The following is a 23,232-nucleotide window of genomic DNA, read 5'->3' as shown; positions in this document are numbered from 1 at the left end:
ATATAAGACCACATTGCTTAATAATGCACATAACAATGTCTTCTTAGCTTTATATTTCACAAATACTTGCCATCTCTTATATGTTAGCAAACAAAGCTCATGTTGCTTATTTTAATCCCCAGTCTCTTCTGCATGGCATATTTTTAAATTCTTGTTTTAATATGTTTGAGTGCGTATGTTTTATTTTACGACATAATACAAAAACAAATGATGTTTACGCAAGGCACATAAGCAATGTCCCTTAGCTGATCAGGACTGGGCATTTCATAAGAAGTACTCATATAATAATATTAATTAGGCTTTAGTAGCTTTCTCCTCAATACCTATTCACTTCATTCTGTGTCCTTCATTCATTATTGTAATCATTTGAACACCTCAACACAATAACAGTGATATAATTCAATATTCCTTCTATTTAAAAGAAGGAAGACAGAAGTTTTTTACTAATTTTCAAAGATATACAAATTAAAAACCTAAAGAACAGAAATATGCAGATATTCAGGTTAATAATAATAATAATATCACTTGTATAGTTCCTCTGTTAATAGAAATTGTAGTACTCCCCTTCACACTGAAGATTATAATGGCACAAATCAAATAAGAGGGGCCTTTAAACCTGTCAAAAACAATGACATGTTTTAATTTGTTACCATTGTTGTCAAATCAGATTTGAATCCTTGACTGAGAAACTTTCTTCTCCAAGGTGTATAACCTCAACCTAATTCATTACCCACCTTTCTCTTTGAAAGACTTTTAAACTAAGTTTTATGCAATAGTTCTGTAAGTTGAGAAAGGTTACCACTTTCATTTTACTTTGGGAGTAAATATAACTATTTGGATGAAGAGAAACTTGACATAATCTGTCCTAATCAAGCTTGCTTTGGTTTCAATAGCACAACAGGAGGCTATTGGAAATGCCCCCTCCCCATCTCTGTGCAGAATAATTAAACTGAGATTGGTTTGAATTCTTTTATAATTATCTCTCTCACCATGCTGTTGGATTTGAGAAGTTAATTACAACCATTTTCATGCCTATAATGCAGAAATGATGTCTCCGTTACGTACAGATTTGACAAGTCTTTAGAAGGATGTTAGATGATGGTGCCTAGCTGTATATATTCCCTCTCCTTGACAGTAGCTGAATGCCTATGAGGCATTTTTTCAGTGTTTTAAAAAGAATTTCAATCGTTTCTACTTGAGCACAGAGGAGAAACAGGTGAAACTACTTAAAAATCAGTTTTACAACAAAAACCTTTAACATAAGGTAGAAATCTATGCAGATTGTCATAGGTACTATTACAGAATGTGTAGCTATTTGTTCTTTTGAATTATGAATATTTGGTCTACTCCAAACTGAAGGAAAATTTATTTTAACAACCTTCTTTTCCCTGTAAAGTTGCCTTAAGATTTGCTGTAAGAAAATTTAGTTTCAAAAATGCATACAAATGTTTAAAACTCCTGGAATTCCTATTACAAAAATATAGGTGAAACAGAAGAAAATGATTGAATAGCACTTATAATACAAAGCTGTGTCACTTCAGGGCATAAAAATAATAAGTTTAATGTATTTTTCATTAAAAGGGCCATTACATTTTAATGTGCCAAAGTGAGTTTAGGTTTAAACAATGTTTTTGGATTTTGACAATGATTCGTTTGGCATACTGTATTTCTAGGTAGGAGTTTGTATAATTTATGTAGATTAGATAACATGCAGAATGGATTAAGTTTAAAGTATATCTTACCAATATACATCATTTAAATTAAAATACTACTACAGTGAAATTACCCATTTTTGAAGGCTGTGTTCTCTGTCTCTAGAAATTATATTTCTAATAACATAGTCCCCAAGACTAAAAATTTATAATGTAACTAGTGTTTTTTCAGTTTCCTTATTTTGTTCACTTTCTTTCTCTTGAACTTTAGAAAGTCTACCTAATTTATAGCTGTGTAACTACATCAGAATTTTTCCATACATAAAGATAGAAATGTTAACATTTGACTCCCAGGAGCAAAAAAAAAAACAACTATCTAGAAGTATCTAGGGAAGGTAATTTCACACTTTTGACTTTGACCAGAGATCTTATGATTATTTTGAAGTGCTCAGGATGACAATTTAATTTTGTCATGAATGGATGGATATAGAAAAGTAGGTAATCTCCACTTAAAATGCAATTTTGAGAATTGTGTTTAGGCCACACATTAACCCCACTTTACCCAAACAATACAACCCGATTTCTTTCAAAATTGATTCACTAATTATTTTTATTAATATTTGAGTGATATCTCAAGACCACAAAGACTTACCAAATGACCCACATTTTCAAAACTATGATAGTTAGCCATCTAGAATATTTGAGCAATAAACTGCTTTATTTTTGCATAGACCTTAAAAGAATTAGGGCTCTAAATCTTAAAAAAGGAAAAAAAAAAAAAAAAAACAGACCTTCGAGGGAAGTAGTTGTTATATAGTAATAGAAATAGTAGTCACAGTCATGCTGCTGTAGTAATCACAGTAGTTCCAAAAGGGAAACATCATAAACACGTAGCAAGCATTGTGCTATAGCGTTTCTGAGAGACTGCCAGGCATATATCACCAACTCCATCTATTCAGAAGCATAAATTGCATGTAAGTAAGGCCAGTTTTGCTCCAAGGATTCGCATTCTTACGTCCTCTACTCTATTTTCTGAGCTCTTGGCCCCACCTCTGAGTCATTTTTTCTTTCCCTTAAGAAGTGGCCTATGTTTGCAGGTGAGTAGCATTCTTAGACTGCTTTCTGCCCATACAAGTTTAGGAACACTGAAGATTATTTCCATTTTAACATCTTTCATTTTTAATTCCAATCTTGTGGTGCTCTTGACGACACAAAACTCTTCAAAACTCGGATGATTTTTCATGAATCTTACTGAGATTCGCTTAATTAGACGAAAGCCAAACACACAGCTGACCTCAAGTCATGCTGCTCTCTACTTTGCCTGGACTTCAGTCAAGTTGTGGACATCAAGATCTTTACAATTTTTTTCAGAAGTTCTTCCGTTTAGAAAACAGGTCTAAAAAGCATTGGCACATATCTTTCTGGTATATTAACAGAGTCTTGTAGCTTTATCCTCAATTTCTTCTCTGCCTTGAGGCAATTGCTTACTTTGAGAACATTTTGCCAGCTAGAGAAGCTAGAAAGGAGAAAAAATTCTGCTTTCCAATCTGGCAAGTCCCAGGGTAGACATAGTTTCTCTAAATTTCCCGTGTAACTGGACAATTTTTCTTTGATACATTTCTCTCCTGAATTTTATAATGAACGGTGAAAAGAATGAGATTCTGTCATTTGTAACAACATGGTTAGAACTGGAGGACATTATGTTAAGTGGAATATGCCAGGCAGAAAAAGATAAACTTCATGTGTTCTCACTCATTTGTGGAAGCTAAAAATTAAAACAACTGAACTCACGGAGCTAGAGAGTGGAATAATAGTTACCAGAGGCTGGTAATGGTAGTGAAGGCCTGGAGGCAGGAAAGTGGGGATGGTTTAATGAGTACCACAAGAAAAATTGAAAAAATGAATAAGATCCAATATGACAGCAGAACAGGGTGGCTATAGTCAATAATAATTTAAGTGTACATTTTAAAATAACCAAAGAGTTTAATTGGATTGTTTGTAACACAAAAGACAAGTGCTTGAGGTGATGGATGCCCCATTTTCCCTAATGTGACTATTACACATTGTATGCCTGTATTAAAATATTTTCTTTATTCCATAATATGTACACCTAATATGTGCCCACAAAAATTAAAAATAAAGAAGAGTGGAAATTATCTGTAAAATACCAATGGATAACTAAAACACCACTACATCTTGTGAGTTTCATTCACATGCTGCTATAGACCAAATGGCTGTGTTTCCTTAAAATTCATCTGTTGAAACTTAATCACCAATGTGATGTTATTTGGCATTGGCACATTTGGGAGGTGATTAGGTCATGTGATGGGAGCCCTCATAAAATGGAATTAGTGCCCTTATAAAAGAGACTCCACGGAGCTCCCTTGCCTTGCAGCATTTGAAAAATGCAAGACTAAATATGAGATTGCAAACCTTTTTGTATATTTATGACACTTTTCATATAATAATTATACATGTATAGTAGCCATTTAGAATGTATTTAAACTCCATATGGGACAAATCTCTTTTTACATATGATGATAATTAGCCATACTTTTGATTGAAAAAATAGCTAATCTATTGTATATATAGCTTTTGCCATGTGAACACACATGATTCTTAATTTGTCTTATTAGTTAAAATAGTTCTTCGATAAAGTGATGGTAAGATCTTATATTTTCATATGTGGTTTATTCTTTGATTTCTTAAGATAAATATCTCAGTCATTTATTTTCAGTCTTTTCATTTTTAATAATAAAGTTTATATGGTAAAAATTTTGGGGGGTGAGAAAATTTAGAAGTGTTTCAGCATTTTACAGTGAAATAATTTTATTATTTTCTACATAGTTGACCATTCGAATTTTTTATTTTTTATTTCTAAATTTTAAGTTGCTATCTTGGAATTGTAAGCATTATCCATTCTGGAGTCCCTCTTGTAGTGCCATGGCCAATGCAGGCCACAAAAGTAAATATATTACACCCTGCTCCCAGGGCCAGCTACATAGGCATACAACCTGTTCAGCTGCAAAGACTTCATGCTCACAAAGACCTCCTGTTTTATTTAATGCTCAGCTGTTACTGTCTTTAAATTCCTAATATTTTTTTAAGAGGGTACAAATTTTTATTTGAGAGGCCTAATACTTTAGTTTTCATGAGAAATTTGCCAATCTGCTTGAATTCCTCATGTTCTTTGAACTAAATGATCTTTGTAACATGTTTAAAGGGAGACATAGTACCAGCCACAGCTCTTACTTCCTCATTGAGTTGTGTCCTTGCTAGCAAAGATCTATGCATCACATAATCACAACATAAAATGTTAATTGACAATCAACTGGTATAGAATATCAAGGAAGCATTCCGTATTTTTTTCTCAGTTTTTGTTAAAACATGCAAATACTCAAACACATTTCAGTTGCTCTATAGATGCACTCATATTAGCTTCATTGGTTCTAAAATCTTACAATTTCTGTATGCAAATTAATGTTATGCAAATGTTGTGGAGTCTCTGGTGTAACCTAACTGACTTGCCATTTGACCTTTAAGGTTTGCTCTCAATCCAAATATAGTTATAAGTGCTTGTGCAAAATAAATATTTTCATTATATCAATGTACTATATATTAACTTACACAGTTAACTATTTTGGTTTAAAAGTCACTTTTATTAGAATCCTATGGCTGTTTCCACAGAGCCATCTCGATTAAAGAAAATGTAATGATGAAATATATGATGAACAGAAATTAGATGTCAAGATAAATGACTCATATACCTTCATTTATTTGCCCTTTGTGATATTTGCTTTTTCAAAAAAAAATTATGCAGAAAAGTAACCTAAAAATAATTCAAAATGCATTCTGGATGTCCACTATTTAGAGTATCAGCAAACCCTTAAAATAAGGCAAGAAATATGTTTCAATGAGATATCAAAATTGCAAGTTATGTAGTAACTAATCTTTGAATTACTTGGTAATATCAAGTATAATTATCAAGTAATTTGTGGGAACATGTAATTCTCCTGTAATTATAGAGCTATTAGAGATGCCCTACAAAATAGGACGCTAGTACAGCCTTACCAATCTAGAATCATTTAGCCTTCTTTTAACATTCACTGACTGTGATATTCATGAATGAAACATCTGACTTCTAAGTGAAAAGCTCCAGATGCATTATGTACAATAGCTATTCTTTCAATCAAAAGTATGGCTTATTCTCATCATATGTAAAAAGAGATTCCTCCCACCATTGATTATAAAAACATTCTAAATGGCTACTCTGCATGTATAATTATTATATGAAAAATGCCATAAATATACAAAAAGATGTGCAATCTCATATTTAGCCTTTCCTTTTTCAGAAAAACTCTGCTTTGTGTACACTCTTACAATTTTCCTTTATCAAATAATATTTGGGACTGAGTGACCTGGTATATTTTGACAGATATCTGCAAATAAATGAATATATTTTCAGAAAGTACTTTTCATGAAACAGGCACTAATGTAACATGATTTTAAAGTTATAGCATTTGAAGGCTTTTTTAAAAGTAAATGTAAGGTTTATTCTCTAGGATTTATTTTATTTTTCTGCTAGCTTTTCACTGACCGTATAGCCTATTACAGTCCTTGGCATTTTATGGAGGAAATAGTTATAACCTCTCACTTCATGGGGCCCAAGTCTCATCCCTTATTTCTATGTCTGGGCATGAAAATGAAAGGACTGTGGTTACTGAACCTGGAAGCCACCAGCATCACCTAAGAAGACCATAGTCAGCTGATGTTCTTATTGTTTTAATTCTCAATTCTTTCTTCTTTGGCTAATAGGAATTTTACTTATTTTCCTGGGGGCTCAAATATAGATTTCAAAGGTGATTCAGGTTATAGGATCTGCTGCACTGCCAGAAATAGAAGCTTCTATATTGATCCTCTACAGTTAAATGGAATACAAAAACAAGTACATGGTATATAGTTTTTAAAAACTCTCAAACCCAATTGGTTCCCTAATCTACAATTATTAATTAACTAGAATCTTCTTAAACTTTCATAATTTTAACCTAATCTAGAGCATTTCCTTAAGAAACAACTTGTTTTTTATATTTCTTTCAAAAACCAAATTTTATTTCAGAAATTCTGCTAGAGTTTTGAAAAGCTGATTCTAAAAATACTCAAGGAAATGGTATTATTTGCCATGAAAAAGTACCATGTATGAATTTTTCACCACTTTGCTGGTACTTAAATATAGATTACAAATCAACTATTTAGGTCACTGCAATTTAATTAAAGACTATTGAAAGTACCGTTTATGAATTGTTCACCTCTTGAACTATTCGTACACCTTTTCAAGAGCTAAACAATTCATAAATGGTACTTTCAATAGTCTTTAATTAAATTGTAGTGACCTAAATAGTTGATTTGTAGTCTATATTTATTTAAATACCAGCAGTCTCCATTTTAAACATTTTTAATGGATACTGTTCTATTTTAACTAAAATTGTCATTATTTTTGAATTTCAGTTTATATGATGTTAGATCAGTGAAGTAAACCGTAAGACTTGCTATTTTTCATAGTCAAAATCATAACTATGATATTTAGGGAGTGGATAAAATAGTTACAAAGATGTTATTTGTCCCTTTTTTTTTTTTTACAGGATTAAGGAAACTGAAGACAAAACATTTGTTCAATAAAACAAGTCAGTGGTGATGCTAGATGTCATGTATGCTTTTTAACCTCCCATTCATTTTTCTTTCTACTCTATGAAGCTGCTTCGAATCCTCAGCTTAACTGTAGATTATTTAAGCTATTAGTAAGAGAAACAGAAGATTAAGAAGAAGAACAGAAACAATTTGGGATAATATCAGCTAGTCATAAATAAAATATTATTATGATCATTTTCTATGCTTTTTAAAAATATTTAGCACATATTTAGAGTTCAGTAAAATTTATTTTACATAGAAAAGTTCCAGGATTGAATTACCTAGCTTTCCACAATTAGGAAGAGTAAGACTATACATATCCAATATAGAAAATTAAATCAGATATTATCTATCCAAATTAAGTATTTTTAGAAAAATAAATACTTAAACTACGGATATAAAACGATGGAAAAGAAAAGAGCTTAAAAGTCTTGAAATGCAAAATGTCAAGTATCTGATTGTCATTACTTTAAAACAGAGTTTCTTTTCAACTACATTAAAATGTAAAAGAACAAATTGTATTTAATATAATTTCTAGTATCAGAAAATATTTGTTTAAAATATATATACAGGTTATTTATATCCTATTTATTTTTTACTAGAGTTCATACATTTTTACATAAACTTGATATCATGCTATTTGTCACATTTTTCAAATTATTAGCCTAATGAAGTGAACAGTATGTTACCTTGAAAATAAAGATGCCTGGATTCTTGCTCTAATTCAGAAACTAAGCATGCATATGACTTTTGAGAAGCTATTTAACCTACCCTTTCTTTCATTTCTGCAAAACAACTCTTATGCCAACCCCATACCATTTGAAAAATGATAAAATTGTACTAAATGACCTATAAGGTCTTAGATCTAATATGCTATGATTTTAATGCATGTGCTTGTAATACATTTCTACACAGCGAAGATACATTGGTATTCAGTGTGTTACAAGGCTCCCAATTCTTATTTATAAGACATGGAATCAGGGTAATGTACTGTGGCATGAAATACATAATGAATACATGAATGAATAATGCAGATTCCTTGATCCTTAACCCTTGCCAACATCGCTCATTAATTGAATGGCTAATTTTGAAGTAAGCAACAACTACAGTATCTACTTCATTCCATTTAACTTTTAAATGAAGAGCCTCCTACTGTGAACATAAAATATAATAATTTATATCTGAAACAAAGCACTCTGTCCACAACCCTCAAATCTTACTTTTTTATTTTGTACTGATATGTTCATTTAGAGGAAATTTCTATTCAATTCTTACTACTTATTTCCACCTATTACACAAACCAGTAACATTAAAAAAAGGAATGCTTATTAGTGAAACATACAAATGGTCTCCCAAAGTAAAGAATAAATATAGTAGAATAAATTTATATAAACAATATAGTCTCTGAGTTTGAGTAGTTAAGAAATATACACTTTGATTTAACAAAAAGCTTAATCAATAAAAGACATTGACAAATGCCTTAATACTGGGTATTTACAGATTATGCAATTTACTTTCTCAGTGAAGGCAGACTATGCAATTTAAATTCTTAGCTGAGCCTCGTGAGTTATGGCTTTACCCTCTTTCTCCCTCTATTTCACCCACACAAATATACAATCTATAAAGCAAAGCCACATCATTTCACAGAGCAATGATTCACTTCGTATTCCAAGATGAAACCACTGTGAGACTCTCTGGTTAGAGCTGAGCTTCTTTTAATATATTAAAGTATCAATTAAAGCGTAGAGTGACTATTTTGAAATTCCCACCAAAATATTCAGCCAGAAAAAAAAATCAATTGGAATAACTCGTTTAAAAGTAACTAATGAAAATAACTATCCTCCTATTTTTAAATTTTTCTTTTTATTGTTTAGTTCCAGTAATTTTTATATAAGCTAAATATAAGTATTCTATGAGATCAATATTTTATTATTCATCACAATCTGTAGTTTGACTACTTATTTTCTCACTGTTGTCTTTTTTAAATAAGCTTTTCAGGTTGAAATAGTTTTAGATTCACCGAAAATATCCAAAATTAGAACAAAGAGTTCCCATGTACCTTGAATCAAGTTTCTCCTATTATTAACATCTCATATTAAGGTATATTTGTTACAATTTATGAACCAATATTGATACATTATTATTTGCTAAAAACTATACTTTACTCACATTTTCTTAATTTTTGCCTAATATCCTTTTTCTTGTCAAGGATCCCATTTAGGATTTCATATCTCATTTAGCTATTATTTCTCTAAGACAAGGCTCCTCTTGACTGTGACAGTTCCTCAGACTTTCCTTGTGTTTGATGACCTTGATAGTTTGGAAGAGTACTGCTCATGGATTGGGTGGCATGCCCCTCAACTGGGATTCATCTGATAGTTTTCTCATGATTCATTGTGTTATGGATTTTTGAAAGAAAATCTACAAAGGTAAAGTGCCATTTTATCCCATCATATCAAGGATACGCACTGTCAACATGACATCACTACTGATGTTCACCTTGATCACCTGGCTCAGGCAGTATTTGTCAGGTTTCTCCACTGTGTTCTCGTACTCTTTGAAAAGAAATAACTACGTCCAGCCCACACTTTAGGACTGAACTCTTACGATGGCAGTCTACATACCTTATTCGGAATTTTTATATACTGGAGATTTGTCTCATCTCCCCAATTTATTTATTTGTTCAATTATTTATATCAGCATTATTCATGGATATTCATTTTATAATTTAGGTTTCAATCAAATACTACTTTATTTTGTTTCCAAATTATTATAGCTTTAGTCATTGGGAGTTCTTTAAATTGGTTACCCTGTCTCTTTGACATACTGGCATCATTATGGGCTTTGTAGTTATTTATTTATGTATTTATCAGCTCATCCTTAGTTTCTGGCACTAAAAGATTCCCTAGACTCATCTAGCACATTTCCTGCCCCAATCCTAAAAGCAGCCATTTCTCCAGGGACTCCTATTTCCTTTTATTTAATAATGGCACTAAAAACCAAGATCTAGGTGTTAGTTGTGCTCATTGTTACTGAGTGTCATTGCTTGTAGGCCCTTTTAGCTGACAGAACAAGGAAATATATGGGTGTATATTAACCCATGTTTATATACAGATCTCTAAATATTTATATGTAAACAATTCATAACTATGTTAAGATAAACATGGTCTCTTGCTGACATCTCCAACACTAATTGACTACTGAATGGTTTATTCTAGCCTCCTTACCTTGCCTATCTATAACTTTCAACTGCAATAGTCAGAAAAGTGGCTTCTTCCACCCACCATCAATTTGCGTATTTGTTCAACTACAGCATACATGCATAGTGGTATGTATATTTTTAACTAGTACCAATGTGAGCAACAACTTTATTAACTAGCGTACAGGGCTTTTGTAAAGTCATTTTTTGTTTTTTGTTTCATTTTTATTTTTTCTTTAGTCTAACAGATTCTATTCATTTCGAAAACTAAGTAGGTGGACGCTTTTTCCCCCACTCCCTTCAGTGAGGTCATTTCATACATTTGTAGCATAGTTAGATTTATTTTGTAGCATTCTGCATTCCATCCTGGAATTTCTAACCCCCTAATTTTTTAAAATTGCATACATTAAGGTTCACTCTGTGCTGTAAAGTTCAAGGGATTTTGACAAATGCAGAGTGTCAAGTATCAAGTATGTACCACAGCAGTATCATACAGAATCATTTCACTGCCCTAAAAAAAAATCCCTGGTACTTCAGCTATTCAACTCTTCCTTCTCCTTAACCCCTAGCAACCACTGACATGTTTACCATGACTACAGTTTTGCCTTTTAGTAATATCATGTAACTGGAATAATGCTGTATGCAGCTTTTTAGACTGGCTTCTTCCACTTAGAAATACACACTTAATATTCATTCATGTATTTTCTTGGCTTGATAGCTCATTTCTTATCACTAAACAGCATTCAATTTTATGCATGTACCATGTTTTGTTTATTCATTCATATATTGAAGGGTATGTTTGTTGCTTTCAGTTTTGCCACTATAAACAAAGTTGTTATACATATTTATGTGAACGTTTTTGTATGTGTGTGGATGTTTTCAAATTAGTCAGATAAAAACCTAGACGTATAATTGCCAGATCATATGGTAATACTATGTTTAATTTACTAAGAAAATGGCAAAGTACCTTTCAAATTAACAATGCCATTCTCACTGCAATGAATGAGAGTTTGTGTTGCTATGCATTCTTTGCAGCAATTGGTATTGACAGTTTTTTGTTTTGTTTTGTTTTTTATCCATCCTAACTCATGTTTACTGATATCTTGTTCTTTCAACTTCCAATTGCCTACTGCTATACTTGTTACTTAGTTACAGGAGATTTGCATGTGTGTGTGAGAGTGTGTGTGCATGTGTGTGTTTGTAGATTTGTTGGACTTTCTATATTGATAATCATGCTGGATAAAGACAATTTTATTTCTTCCTTCCCAATCTGCATACCTTTTATTACATTTTCTTGTCATACTCAACTAGCAAGTACTTCCAGTATTATGTTAAATATGCATGGTGAGAGTGAACATATTTACCTTCTTCCTAATATTAAGGCTAGTTTCTCACCATTAATACAACTATATTAGTCCGTTCTCAGGCTGCTAATAAAGGCATATCCAAGACTGGGTAATTTATAAAGAAAAAGAGTTTAATTGACTCACAGTTTCACATGGCTGAGGAAGCCTTACCATAATGGCAGAAGGTGAAGGAGGTGTAAAGGCATGTTTTACATGGTGCCAGGCAAGAGGGCATGTGCAGGGGAACTACCCTTTATAAAACCGTCAGATCTCATGAGACTTACTCACTATCATGAGAACAGCACAGGAAAAACCTGCCCCCATGATTCAGTTACCTCCCACTGGATCCCTCCCACGACATGTGGGGATTAGTACAATTCAAAATGAGATTTGGGTGAGGGTACAGAGCCAAATCGTGTCAATGATGTTAGCTGATTTTGTTTATTTGTTTTTGTAGCTTTTCTTTATCATGTTGATAAAGTTTTCCTCTATCCCTACTTTTCTGAGAGTTTTTAATCATGAATGGTGGTGTATTTTTTTAGTGCTTTTTCTGCCTGCATTACTTGTTATATTCACATAATTTTTCTTCTGTAGCTTGTTAATATGGTGGATTATCCTGATAGATTTTCAAATAATGAACCATCCCTTCATTCCTGGAATAAATCCCACATGGTCACAGTGTTTAATTTTTTTGTATGCATTGTTGGATTTAATTTGCTAATATTTTGTTGCAGATTTTTACGTCTATATCATGAAAGATATTTCTCTGTAGTTTTTCTTTCTTGTGATGTACTGATCTGTTTTTTGTATTAGGATAATTCTGGAATCACAGAATAAGTTAGGAAGTTTTCTTTCTGTTACTCTTTCTAGTTTCTTAAAAAAAATTTGGAGAATTTGCATCATTTCATCCATAATTATATCCTTGGGAGAATTCACAAGTGAAGCCGTTTGGGCCTGGTACTTTCTTTTTTGAAAGGAATAACTTTAATATTCTAAAAAAAAGGTCCATCTTTTCAGATTCTTAATCCTTTTTGTTTGATCTCTATTCTAATTCCCCTTCAAGCTGTATTTTTTTCAAATGTTTCACTTTGACTTCAAGACACCTTTTCAGGTGAGTTACTTTTAAATTACAAAAACAAAATTGCTAATCTTAAAAAAAAACAGTAAGTGCACAATATTCTGAGTTTCCGCATTTACTAAAAAGTGTTGTTGTATATTAAGAACTGAAACTTGCTTTACACTTAGAAGTGCTTTTACTGAAAATGTATCTGGAGATTAAAGAAAGGCATATTAGGTATATTATTATAAAATGTAGATAATATAATGTTTTAAAATAAATTTTTCCTATTTTATTTGCTTTTCAGATACCATGTGTACAATAATAACTAATATTTTGCAACTCATAGTGATATTTATAAACAACGCCATTGAAGTTATCGATAGAAAACTGACCCTACTACTACCATTGACTATGGGAGCTATCCAATCCTCTAATTTTATTTTTAAAATATTGACAGACTCCAATAGGAGCATAACATTATTATTATCTGACTACACATTTACATTTTAGAACATTTCCTGAGAATTTTTATGTAAGAACTTGCATAGTTTATTTTGGAAAATGTAATTTATACAATCAAATAGTATATACATTGTGGCTGCGAATGTGTAGGTTTAACAAATATCACTGTGCTTTCCTAAATTCCCTAGTTCTTCTTCTATTAGATTTGGCCATTATGAGTATAATCAATAAAGTTTGAAGCAAAGTGAATCACATAACTTTAAATGTAGTTAATGTCCAGTATGCCTTCTCTGTTTACTCTTCCCTTATTACAGGGACCTTGAAGTTCAGCTATTGCAGACACTGCCACAAGTTGCAAGAACTCTGTCTAGATGACTTATTCTAATATATCTTATTATAGCCTAACCCAAATAAATATATTCATGCATTTATTTAAGTAGGATTTTGTATATACAGTTAATTTTTTATTATTCATAACACTAATGTTTTACAAAGTCATCCACAAACGCTGAATTAGCAGACACCGAAACACTGTTTCTAGGAGAAATGTGCATGTATACACATATATGTCACATAGATTATAATCTTAAATCCCAAAAACCAGATCATCCTAATAGCTTCTATTTTATTTATCTTACAAAAGAGAAAAGTAAATTCAGAAGTGTTAGGTGACTTACCTGAGACTACCCAGATATCAGATGACAAATTTCTATCTGGCCTTTCAACTGACTCCAGAATGAAGCTTCTTGGATTAGGATGCACTGCCTCCTACCATCCTCTTCTCATCACTGTGTGAGAGCTAAAACAAGAAGGCAGAGCATCTACCCTTATGGAAGCAGCACATCTGGCCACTCACCTGTTTCCATTATCTGAGAGAATGACTGCAAAAGCTCAGTGAACATGGACTTGGGGGTTAAGAATAACAGTGAGTAGGTGAATTCACACACATGGAATCCACAAATAATGAGAATCAAGCATATGTGCATCTTGATTTGACCAAAAATAATGGATGTTTAATTTTTAAAAATGTATGTGACCATGACTATCACTCATTTTTAAGTAAATATTTACTGATTTATTATATGAGTCAGACTCTATGCTAAATTTTACAGATATGGGATGAAGGAATGGCTTTTCCTCTCAGGAGCTCTTGACTGAATAGAGAGAAAGTCATACAAGAAGTTACCATGCAATGTCGTAAGTACATGCTTCAGTTAGGATAATATTAGCTATAAAAGACTTAAAACTCAACTCAAATTAATTTTAACCATATTAGAATGTATTGCTTTATATCATTAAACATATCTTGAAAAAGCTTACTTTGAAAGCGTGGTTTGATCATATTTTTGTTTATATTTCTTGTGATTTGTGTACCTCTCCCTTCTGTTGTATCTTCACTCAATCCGAAGGATAGCTTGCTTTTTGGTAGCAAAATTTCTAGGGCATCTGAGGTCTCACATCTACACTCCAAACTGTTGAAAGTTTGCTGTGTAGATGTGAGACCTCAGATGCCCCAGAAATTTTTTTCCCCCATCCCTTGAATTAAAAGTGCCTTGAGCTGCAATTTGCTTGCTCTTTTCTACACTGTCCTGTGCACTCTAAACAATATGGCCTCCTTGCTTCCTCACCTTCATGTCCTACATTCAGAAAAACGCCAAATTTAACCTGATTATCACGACACCTCATACTGTGACCTGAAATGTTTCTTCAAGCATTAAGCTGTTACCATCACAGCAATTACAGTGACCAGAGTATTGAGATGGTTCTGAATGAATTATGCAAATTAGGGCCCATCCTGGGAGATAAGGGTGGTGTTACTCACAGCCAACACATTATTGAAACGTGTTGCATAAAGTTAGAGCGACGCCAGCCACATGCAATCACAAAGTCCCTCTATTATTATATTATACAAATATGTATAAACTAATAAAATAGAGGAGTACAAATAATTCTGTTCTGAAAACTTTACATTGGTTATTTTTTAAATGTTGAGATGGCAACAAGGATGTTACCTACAGGGTGATTGCTATCAAATGGAGAAAGAAGAAAGGAATTGAATATAGGAAGGAATTTGGGAGGGTCTCAGTTGCACTTGTAAAATTATAATATGTGAAAAAAATAATAAAAGTCCATACTTTAGACAGTTATTTATAAAGGTAGCAAAAACATTGAAAAGATTTATTGAAGACTATTTTATTCTATTATGGTTTTGACTTGTTCCTTATTAAGTTTAGAAATGATATTAAGAACTAGGCATGGTATTTCAGCGAAGTGCAATGAGTATGTTAGGATGATCTATAAGATAAAGTATGGGAATATGCCTACAATGTTGTCAAATTGAGCTCATTTAGCCATTTATCTTATTGCTTGCATGAAATAGAGAGAGATTAAAAGGTGATAAGAATTAATTTATTTTAAAGAGCTATTATAAAAATTTAAACAGAAGGAATGGGGACAATATAAGGACATAATCATGAAATATCTCCAAATTCTAGTAGACTATTTCTGGACAGTGAGAACATTGTAGACTGTAATAAACCTAATAGAACTTTTTATTTCATTCTTCCTAGTTCATTTTCTTTATTTAGTTTGCAATCATATAGGGAGCTAGTCTTTTCTTTTTAACAGTAGTAATGGATCTATCTGGTATGTTACACGACCATAATCTTCCCCAAGATTGGAAAATAGACTGTTGCTTTAAGACCAGCAAATTTTACATATTAAGCAAGCAGTAGTGGCAATTCTTAAACCAAAATAATGAAAATAGTAGAAATTGTCCATTTGCTGTTGTATATGTTTCCTGACTTTTCTCCAGACATTTTGAAGAAAACTAACAGATCAATGGGAATTTTCAAAAGTAAAATTGTCAAAAAACTTTCTGCAGGAAATTATCTTGAGTTTCAAAATCACAGTAAAATAGTACACTTCAGTATACTATCAGTAATAGTAACTTCAGTTCCAAAATCACAGTAAAAATAGTATACTCGCTGTAATATTCCAATGTATACGTTTTTCAAATATTTTAATATGATAATTTTTCAGCATAAAAGTTGAAAGAATTTAACATTCAGCACTCCTACATTCATCACCTACAATTAAGCTTTAACATTTAGATAGGCTTGTTTTATTTACACATCGATCCATTTCTCTCTCCCTATTTCTATCCATTATTCTATTTTCCTTTTGAAGCATTTCAAAGTAAGTTGCAGACATCAAGAGAGGTAACCCTGAAAATATCAGCATATATGTCTTTAACTAGGTTTTACAATTTGTCTAAAATTATTTTAGGGTAAAATGTACATACAATGAAATGCATCAGTATTAATTGCACCATTTAAGTTTTGACAAATGAATACAGCTATGTAAACCAAACCCCTGTCAAGGTACATAACATTACCATCAACCCACAAAGCTCCCTCATGCTCCTTCCCAGTCTATCAGAGCTCCACGCCAATTACCAGAAGAAACATCTTTTCTATCATAATTTGTTTTTCCTTATTCTAGATCTTTCTATAGATGGGATCATACATAATATACTACTTTGTGCAAAGCTTGTTTAACTCAGCAAAATATTTTTGAGATTCAGTCATGATATTAGTTATGACATTCCTTTATATTATTTTTATCCTAAAAATTATTGTATTTTATAGCTACACTATATTTTGATTTTTCATCTTCCTATTGATGAACACCTGGATTGTTGTGAAGCTGCTAAAATCATTCTTGTAGAAATCTTTTTGTATGCGTTTCTTCATTTTGAGTGCATGTCTAGCAGTAGAATGGTTGGGTCATATAATGGATGTATATGAAGTTTTATAAAAAATTTTAACAATTTTTTCCAAAGTGGTTGTGACATTTTCATTTTTACCAGCAATGTGCGAAAATTTTGATTGGCCCTAACCTTGCCAAAATTTGATGTTGTCAGTCTTTTTAATTTTAGCCATTCCTAGAGGATGTGTAATGATATCACAATGTTGCTTTAATGTACCATTCCCTACTTAGTGACGCTCAACAGTTTTTATGGGTTTATTGTCCACTTATATATCTTAATGTATAAAATGTGTGTTCAAACATTTTTCCCATTTTAAAAGGTTGTTTGTCTTTATAATGTTTTGATGTAGGAGTTGTATGTTGTGAATATTTTGATTCACTGATGATTTGTTTTTGGTAAAGTCAAACATACCATTTTTTCCATATGTCATCATTTGTCCTGTATCTTATCTACCTATAAGAAATCTTTGCCTAGCTCCATGTCAAATAGACATTCTTCTGTATTTTATTCTGAAAATCTTTTGTATAAGCTTCTACGTTTCAGTCAATAATTCATTTTGAATTATTTTTAGGTATATTGTGAGTTATGGGTGGAGATTCATTTTTTTCCATATAAATATAGTTATTTCAGTATCATTCATTACAAATATGTTTTATATATGGGTAGAGACTCCTCATGGCCACTTTCAGCCTTGAAGATTCTCTAGACTCAGAAAGAGCTATGATCTCCATGTTTAGTGTGTTTTACAATGAAAAGATACACATTAAAATTAGCAAATTGTAAAGGTACATGGGATAAAGCCTAGAAGACATGAAGCGTAGGCTTCTAGGTGTCCTCCCACAGTGGAGTCCTATGGATGTGCTTTATTATCCCAGCAATGATGTGTGGCAATACATGTGATGCATTTCCAGTCAGGAAGCTCAATCATTCCTTGGTCTTCAGAGGTTTTATTAGGGGTCAGTCACATAGGCATGCAGCACCTATAACTGTCCTCAGCTATTGAGATTTTAGTTCCTCAGACACTTACCATGAATCTCATTGTTAACAAAAACTACTCATTTAAACTTGTACTTTGTAATCTAAAGTCTCAGGCTTACAAAAACAGTTGTTCACAATAAAACACATCATTAGTGTAAACAGTTCGATCATTTTTTTACCACATGGACGTAGGTGTCAGACGTACAGAAGCACTCTTCTCAGGCAGAATATTCCAGAGCCTCAGAGCTCATTTTTGAGGAGCCAGCCAAGAGCCCGCCCTGAAGAAAGATGCTTATGGGAAATATACAGGGTTTGAGCAACCCAGGCATGTGAATTACTCCTTCCCTGCAGATTCATTAGATTGCTTTAATACATTTGTAAAAAATTAAATAACCCCCCAATAGGTGTAAATCTATTTCTGGGCTTCAAATGTTATTCTATGGCATTGTTCATAAATCTTTACATCATTGCCATATTATTTTGATTCCTATAGCTTTATAATATTCTTGAAAACATTTATTATAGTTAAACTGCGCTATTCCTTTTTAGAATTGCTTTAAACTATGCTTTTTTTTCAGAATTGCTTTGAATATGCTAGAACTTTGTATTTCCATATAAATTGAAATGACACCTTGTTACTGTCCTTATGTAGTCATTTTTTATAATTTCTATCTCTCTGCTGTGATTTCTTAATTTTTCATTCATTCCAAACATATTTTCCTTTACATCACTCAGCATAATTCCTTTAAAATCCTTGTTATGCTAATTCCAACATCTGAGTCACTTTGCTGTCAGTCTCTGTTGATTTTCATTTATCTTGAAAATAAAAAACATTCTTCTTTATTCATGTTTTGGGGTAATTTAGGATGCATGTTGGAAATTATGAGTATTATCTTTTGGAGATCATGAGTTTTGTAATCTTCTTCTGAATCTTTTTTTTCTATTTAGTCTGTAATGTAATTCACTTGGTTGAAATCACACCTCTGCAAAATCTATCTTTGTGTGGCAGCTGAAGTCTTGGTTCAGTTATTTCATCCTTAGGTGACTTGCTTGGAGTCAGACCCACAAAGTCAGTATTCTAGAAACATGGACACAGTTTATAATTTCAAGTTGGCGACCTTCTCCTTTTTTGGCTCTTTCCTGTGCAGTGTGTATTCTCACTTACTAACAGCTATGGTTGTCCCAAACTCTCTCTTCTAGTACACCTTTAAAATCAGAAAGACAATGCCCTTTCTATTGCAATTTTGGCCACTATCCATGGCATGGTTTAGAACTGCCTTCAGTCTAACAGCTAGAGTAAATGAGAGATGCAGTCAGTGTCACTTTCCCTTTTCTACTGTAGACTACTCTTCAGAATATGCTCTTTTAGGATCATTTCGAGTACCTTTGGCTGGTCTTTTTTTTTTTTTTCTTTTTACATTTGTTCAGAGTTTATATTTATTATCTGTAGAAAATATTCATATAGATGCTTATTTGGCCATTACCAGAAACAAAAATTCCTTTGGAATTGACAATCACAGATGGTGAATAATCTGCTTCGATAGCTGACTTGTTCAGTAGAAATCTTTATAGATGTCTGGGGAGTGACATTGCATAATCTGTATTACTGAGATTTGAAATATATTCCAGTAAATTTTGTTTTGAAAAAGATTTTCTACATGCATATGATGTCCAATCCCACTCAAAAGTCTACTAACATCATAGTAAATGACTAAATTGCGTAGAAATGCACAAACACAAAGGGAAAAGAGAAGCAACATAAAACAGTTTACAATACAATTTTGCAAAATATGAAGCAGATGGTCAGAGAGAGTAACTAAGAAAAAGATGTCTAGAGTTAAAGATGTTAACAAGAAAAATGAACTAAAGTAACTTAAAACTTTCAGACATTGGAGACCCCAGTAACTTTTTAAGTGTGAGATAATGGTAGAGCTGAAATAGAGGAGTTACTTGAAAGTATTTAGAAAGCTAAGTCAGATAATTCTCCATCCCTCCCTCACTCATCCAAGTATCCAGGTACTTACCCTCTTCTAAGAAAAAGAGATGAAGCTTACTTTCCGGAGGAAAAAAAAAAATTAAACCTAAGAGATTCCAAATAACAGTATATCAGGCACAATGTATGTAATAAAAATGAAGCCAACAGAATAAAAAAGAATTCTATCTGTCTTACTATGCTTAACTCTCAGAATGCTGGAAATTAGTTAAGCTAACACACAGACTGAGATTGTCAAACCTTACCTAATATCAATGTTTACTAAATATTTGAATAATGTAAGAAATTTAAAAGTTCAGATAAGGCAATGAGATGTCTGGAACATCAAAAGTAGCATCCCAATTCCTTGTCATATTGGTCTGTGACACCAGTTCCAGAATAGGTAAGGCCACTATGTGAGATTCACCCACACAGAGGGAACATTAAAATATTACGTATCTTTATATCTTGCATCAAATATATTGTTCTAAAGATTGAACAAAATGAAACAATATTGGAAAACATTACATAAAAACTGATCCAATATCAATAAGGTGTTCAGAAATTAAGAACACAGGAAAAAGAGAGAAGGTAATAATTAAAAAAAATACAAGAATTTCACTCCTCCTCCAATACACACAAAAAATAAGATTACCTAGAAGTCCAATAAAATTAATTTTAAAATACTTATTAATCAGAGCATATTTTCATGGACTTTTAGAATACTAAAATCCATGAATAGAACTTAAAAGGTCCCCAGAAGATAATGGTAGTGCGACCAAACCTTTATTATAAAGATCATAACATGATTATTTTCCTTATTTTCCTTTTATGTTATCCTTTTCATCTTCCGTGAATGCTTGCTTGAAAGTAGTCGTTTAGAGGGTAGTCACTGGTAACTGACTAACTTCATTCATATCCTAACCTCCAGAACTCCCTGCAAGATTGATAAACTTGTTTTTCTTTTAAAGAACAATGCTGCTTACATCATGCAGACCACGTAGTTGGTGTCCATAACTCTGAAACGAACTGATGAGATCTAGAATCTGAAGAATGTAATCAGCTTTGATCATTAGGAGATCCCACCTCCAATATTTCTATCTTGCTCATAAAAGCCCTCCTTTATGTTGAAAGCAAGTCAAGTTTGAGTGACTATCTCTCCTACTCTCTAACTTTTGCCAAATTGAATAAACCTTTCTCTGCTCCTAGGTGCTGATGTGTCAGTGATTGGTTTACTGTGCATTGGGTACACAAACCTACATTTGGAGTTTGATAACAGTAGGACAAATATAAAGGATCAGTGATAGAAACTAGAACCTTAATAATGATAGATTGAAGACCATGGAGTGACAACTTAAAATTCTGATTAAAAATATCTATCTGTAACTCCATATCAATCAAGTCATTGAGTAGAATAGTATTTTCAGATACGAAAATAAAAATTAACTAATTTTTCTGAAGAAGCAACATAACTACAGAATGTGAGCTATAAAAAGGAAGGAATCAACCAAAAATGTTTAGAAATATAAAATCAGGTATCCAGAAATTTTGTATCTAATCATGACAGAGATAAAGGAATTCCAAGGATGATGATGAGGGAAGTAATTAATAGTAAAGATGAAAATAAATAGTAACCTATCACACCAGCTTACAGGGCAGTCTTGGGCACCCTGGGGGCCCACACCATAGTTTCCATGTAGGTGTACCATGCCTGACCAGTAGAGAAAGCCAGAAAGACGGCCTCTGTGGCACGCACCAGCCTGCATGTTTCCTCCCCATACTGCAACTTCCCCCAAGCCCACTGCAACTCCCCACATCACTTTGCTTAGCTAAAGCTGCTCAGAAAACAGGTTATCCTCCCACATCTGGAGCAATCACTACTGCTTGTGGGTCACAGAGAAGGCACATGGTCCTGTGCTGGCCAATACCCTGCTGCAAGCCCAAACCACTTCCACTGTAATAGCACACAGAGTCTCCAAAACTCTCTTGCCTCCACCACTGTGGTAACTGCCTACATGGAGAGAGGCACCCCTGCATTTGCTAGCATTCAACTGCAGCTGCCGCACGTTCGTTCTCCAGCACAGTTAACTCCAAATCTCAAGGAGCCAGAGAACAAAGTTGGTGCCCAATATAAGTCCCCCAGAGTTAGAGCACACAGTCTGGGAGTTGGAAGCTGAACAAAGGTCCCCTAAAATCTTCCAGAAGCAAAGCTAGGTGGCTGAACCCACCTTATACCACAATCAAACCCTCCAGGTCAACAAATAGGAAAAAGAAAAGAAAAAAAAAATCCGAAAGTCAATAGCCTCAAAGATTGAAGGTAGATAAGCCAACAAAGATGAGAAAAAAATCAGCACAAGAATGCTGAAAACTCAAAAGGCCAGGGTACCTTCCTTTCTCCATATGACCACATCATCTCTCCTGCAAGAGTTCAGAACTGGACTGAGGCTGAAACAGCTGAAATAACAGAAGTAGAATTCACAATATGGGTAGAAATGAAGCTCACTGAGCTGCAGTAGTATGCTGTAACCTAGTGCAAGGAAGCTAAAAATCATGATGAAACATTGCAAGAGCTGACAGACAAAAGAGCTAGTCTGGAGAAGAACATAACCAACCTGACAGAGCTGAAACACACACTACAAGGATTTCATAAAGCAATCACAAGTATTAATAACAGAATAGACCAAGTGGAGGAAAAAAATCTTAAGGCTTGAAGACCGTCTTTTTAAAATAAGACAGGCATATGAGAATAGGGAAAAAACAATGAAAAAGAAAGAATGAAACCTCCAAGAAATATGGGATTATGTAAAGACACCAAATCTATGACTGATTGGTGTACCTAAAAGAGATGGGGAGAACGGAACCAACTTGTGAAACATATTTCAGAACGTCATCCATGAGAATTTTCTCAACCCGACATTCAAATTCAGGAAATGCAGAGAACTCCAGTAAGATACTCTGCAAGAAGATCATCCCTAAAACACATAATCATCAGATTCTCCAAGGTCAAGTGATAGAAAAAATGTTGAACATAATTAGAAAGAAAGAACAGGTCACCTACAAAGGGAAGCCCATCTGACTAACAGTGAACCCCTCAGCTGAAACCCTA

The 23,232-nt window shown here is 33.0% G+C and overlaps 1 long non-coding RNA gene across 1 annotated transcript; it reads left to right on the top strand.

Annotated features, from left to right (window-relative positions):
* Positions 1-10,590: 10,590 nt before the first annotated feature.
* LOC115836684 lies at positions 10,591-22,805 on the top strand. The gene is made up of 3 exons (XR_004031687.1): positions 10,591-10,603; positions 13,047-13,049; positions 22,724-22,805. It is a non-coding gene; the product is annotated as an uncharacterized LOC115836684 (long non-coding RNA).
* Positions 22,806-23,232: the final 427 nt, after the last annotated feature.

Source organism: Nomascus leucogenys, chromosome 9 (genome assembly GCF_006542625.1).
Source record: "Nomascus leucogenys isolate Asia chromosome 9, Asia_NLE_v1, whole genome shotgun sequence".
Classification (NCBI taxonomy): domain Eukaryota; kingdom Metazoa; phylum Chordata; class Mammalia; order Primates; family Hylobatidae; genus Nomascus; species Nomascus leucogenys.
Note: the sequence above shows the minus strand (reverse complement) of the source record. Positions and strands in the feature narration are given on the sequence as shown.